The 4494-nt window shown below is 43.3% G+C and overlaps 1 long non-coding RNA gene across 1 annotated transcript; it reads left to right on the forward strand.

The window, feature by feature from the left end:
* The first annotated feature begins 2106 nt into the window (after positions 1–2106).
* On the forward strand, positions 2107–4260 carry LOC119262335. The gene is made up of 2 exons (XR_005129553.1): positions 2107–2227; positions 3024–4260. It is a non-coding gene; the product is annotated as an uncharacterized LOC119262335 (long non-coding RNA).
* The last annotated feature ends 234 nt before the right edge of the window (positions 4261–4494 follow it).

Raw genomic sequence — 4494 nt, forward strand, 5'->3', positions numbered from 1 at the left:
GGGCAATTGTGCTCACTGCCCCCTAGTGTGTGTGTGTGTGTGTGTATTCACTAGTGTGTATGTGGTGTTTCACTTCACGGATGGGTTAAATGTGGAGGTGGAATTTCCCCGGATGTGGGAATAAAAAAGTATCACTTAACTTGTAGATGAAGTAAATGAAACTAGATACCGAGCTCATTTTCTCTCTGTCAAAATGTTTACGTTTTCTAACAGGCCATCGGTCCTTAGCATTGTCTTTGTTCCTAAGTGCTAAAGTCCAAGTAAGCCATTTAGCAGATGTAAGGAGCTAGAAGCCTAGTAAGTTAGCATGTTTTTACATTCGGCTTTGGCACTGGTTTACCCTGGCTAATGCTGAAAGCAGGGGAAAAAATCAGGGGGGAAAAGCATTTTGGGAACGTTGACCTAGCATATTAATCTGAAGGCCTGGCCTGAAGAAAAGAAGCCACCTATATGGTTTTAAACTGATACAAGAGGGCTTGGGGTGGAATGAGCCACTGTCTTTAACATGCTTTTTTCCTTCACCTCTGTGTTCATATGATTCATGACATGCTGTAAATGTGGCCCTGTTTAATGCTGACATTTGCTGTGCTCTTTTGCCTGGGGTCACTCATTTAGCTTGTTTGTACATAATCCAGGTGGCGTGTTTTTGGATATTAATGCCAGGTCACCTCACGATCGTTCAGAATTCATTCAGCTGCCGGGACGTATCGCCAGCATCTTACGGCTCGGCGGAGAGGAGGAGAAGCTCCGAGCCGCTCGGCTGTTTTAATGCACTGCGAAAGGTCAGGCCATAATCGCTCCTCTTTAGCCCGGCTTCACGTTTTAATTGACTGTCTCCCACACATAAAATCCCCACTCCTCCACTCTCTGATTATTGCAGCTGATGGATTCGTACATGAATTCATGAGATCCTATCTTCGTTTTCAATCAGCCTACAAGACCTCTGGGAAGCGCCGCTCCGACTTAATTTTCAATCACAACTTTAAAGCACATTTATGGACATATCAGCAGGAAGTGTGTCGCGGCCACGCGTTCGGAAAAAGAAAGAAAGAACGCTTCTAATGCAACTGAATAACACATTTACAACAGTGGGCTCTAACTTTTTCTCTTTATTTCTTTATTCAGTGTCTCTCTCCCTCACTCCCTCCCTCCCTATTACTTTTTCCTCTCTATATTTCTCTCTCATTTTTTCTCAGTCTTGTCTTTCTCTTTTTCTTACTCACTGTTCCTCTCCCTCCCTCTCTCTGTCTCTCTTGCTTTTCTCTCTTTTTTGTCTGCTCTCCCTTTCCTTTGCACTTTCTTTTCTTTATATTTCCTCCCTTTATATTCTCTATAATTCGGTTTTTGCTTGCTCTCTCTCTCTCTCTCTCTCTCTCTCTCTCTCTCTCTCTCTCAACTTTCTCTCTCTCTCCCTCATCTTACTCTCTTTCATTCTCTCTCCCTCTTCTTTCTCTTTCACTCTCTCTCTCTCTGCCTCATTAATACTTTTCTCTTACTTTCTCTTTTTCTCGCTCTTTGTCCTTTTCTCTATTCCCTGTTCTTTTTTGCCTGTTCTCTCTCATTCGTGTTCTCTTTCTCACATGATCTCTTTCCATCTCTTATGCTCTCTCTTGCTGACTTTCTATCACTTTTTCTCTATATCTTTCTTTCGTTCTCTCCCAAACTTTTTCTATCTTTGTCTTTACCTCTCTCTTTCTTTCTCTGTTATTTTATATTTCTACCTCATTCTCTCTCCTGCTTTCTTTCTCTGTCACTTTTCTGCATATCTCTTTATTTCTCTCTCTCCCTCATCTTCCTTAATATCTCTCCCTCTCTCTCTCTCTCTCTTGCACACACACACACACACACACACACACACAGAGTGAGGTACAGTGAGTGTGCACTCTTTGTCTGTGTACGGGCATAGAGCGCACAAAAGGTTATTGTCCCTCTCCAGTGCTGGAAATATTTCCTCTCGCTCACCTCAGAGCGAGCAATTTCTATTTCTCCCCCCCCTCGCGCCTTTGTTTTGGAGACAAAGGTGATGAATTTGGAGCGTGTGTGAAATGCCAGGCAGACAGCAGAGCAGAATGAAGTGTGTCATTTGTTCTCTCAGCAGGTGTGATGCGCTGGGCCCGGTGCGAGCCTTCGACCCATTGTCCTGCAGCACGTGCCCCGTCCTCAGAGAATAGCCCCCCTCTCCCCAACCGCGCCAATCCCAGGACAGAGCAACACTCGCAACAAAAAGGTGAAAATGAGTGTAAATTGCAGTTATTTCTCCCTCCCTCCTTTTGTAATCCGAACACTTTTTTAGCCCGCCGAACAACGGCTTTTTGATAGGAGCTCACAGGCGCGTTATTTGCACAGCCTTGCCACAGCGCAGGTTTCTGATTACTTCCAAATGGTGTTACTCTGAAAATCTTGAACCTTGACCTGTGCTAGAAGTTATGATTGACTGTCGTGTTAAAGTTTTTTCATCACTCGGCGCGTCTCGTCTCTCTGCTATCATTAGAGAGTTGATTTAATTTCCATTTTAACACCTTGCGGCCCTCCGTTCTTTAACAAATGCTCCTAGAATGTGTCCAAATGGCAGGAACGCAAATGAAGTCACACTTTGGAAATCCCGACAATGAGAGAAATAGGCAGATGATTGGTTGTGTGATAGGACACATTTTACTAATGGGGATTTAATTATCAGCTGACAGTTGGCGCCTCTTGGGAATTGCAGTTTCTGACATATAGCCATACACTTTAGTCTAATTATTCTGATTTGGCAGCCAATTTCATCTGTGCGAATACACTTGTCATTATGTTTTTCCGCCGTCTGGAGGTGTGAACGTTGAAAATGAAAGGCAAATCTGTGGTGCTACACTGTTAATTACTTTGTTTTTAACAGTGTCTTCTCTATTATGTTCTGCAATAGCTGCCAGCAGGACACTATGACGTTGTTAGCTCATAGCAGAAAAGTGCAGGTTATGTGATGCAGAATCTGTTATAACAAGTTCATACATGTTTTTGTGCTCCTCTTCTTCTTATTTCCACAGGTCTGGTCAGTCTGTGATGGTGACCCGTAAAGTCATTTTGCACATCTGTTGCAGCCGACAGAAGTAGCTGGATTGACTTTATTCTGTCCCCCTCATGCGTTTTGACAACACCCTGTCATTCAGACCACCAGAAGTAACCCCCCTGAACTGGATGATGGGTCTACAGCAGGCAAACTGTGGGCTTCAGTTTCTAGGTGACAGTGTCATGGTGCCGGCTACCAATAGAATTGGCTCTCCTCACCTCCACACTGATACTGTCCAGATGTCACTGCAGACCTCATCATAGCTGGCACTTGTTGAGACTCGTGCCTTAGAAGTAAATCTGTCAGCGCACTGTTAAAGTCACCTGGGTTAAGTGAACACCACGATTACAGCAAAGACTTGTGCAAGATCAATTAACCACTAGTCGTAGCACTCATCCACACATAGCAATGGCATGACGGCAGAATGTCTCAATAACATTTAAAAAAATTAAAAATGCCATAAAAGGCGGATTCATATATGTGGGCAGTCTTGCAGGGCCAAACCTGATCTCATAACAAAAACACACGTCTGGGGAAATCTTAAACTTTCAGTGCTAGATTGTGGTGAAATATGTCACAAAGCAGTGCTGTACCCCTTAGTCCCATCCCTAATTTCCTTTAGTCTGTGCTCTTTTAACATCTGAAGTACAATCAATAATACAAGCAAACAAGCTACCTAGTACAACACTGTCTAGTGCTACTGATCATTTTTACGCCATATAATGTGGTCACCGCACACACGACGCATATTATCTCCATCCTTAATTGGAGTTTTTTGAGGTAACTTTTCAGCCAAGCTACCATACGTTCCATCCATGTGCTAATGACAGGCTTATTGTCTGTTAGACACCAGTGATGAGTGCACACCCCACCCAATTTGAACTCCACCTTCACAAGGCATTGGATTGGTTTTAGAAATATCTACTCAGTTTGTTCTCAGCATAATACATCTACAACCCCACCCATATATAGCCCAAAATGTCTCATGGTTGCCCCCAGACAACCCCTGTGAAGTGCTGCCAGTTGCAGAATGTGACAGTGCTACACCCAGTAGTGGCACCGGGACAGCTGTATAGGGTGGGAGCCACAAATTTGAGGGTGGGCTAAACCTCGCTCTTGGAGACCTTCACTTCATCTCTCTCACACACAGATTCAGTCTCTTTTGCACATGGATTCTCGACCTCTTTCACATATTAAATGTTCATTCACCTTCACGTTTCCTTGCACATCCTTTGTCATAGTAGACACTTCATAGATACTGAATATATAGATATTTTAACTGAGGTGTTTGAAGCGTCATTCAAACACTACAGTGGGAAATAAACTGGCTTGCTAGTCGCCCAAAGCTCAAACATTTAAATCTTGTAATAAAAAAGGAATAAACTTGTGTCTACTTTCATAAACTTTTATAAACTTGTATCTCTTGCTTTGCACACAGGATCAGTAAC

The sequence above is a fragment of the Pygocentrus nattereri genome, chromosome 24 (genome assembly GCF_015220715.1).
Source record: "Pygocentrus nattereri isolate fPygNat1 chromosome 24, fPygNat1.pri, whole genome shotgun sequence".
Lineage (NCBI taxonomy): Eukaryota > Metazoa > Chordata > Actinopteri > Characiformes > Serrasalmidae > Pygocentrus > Pygocentrus nattereri.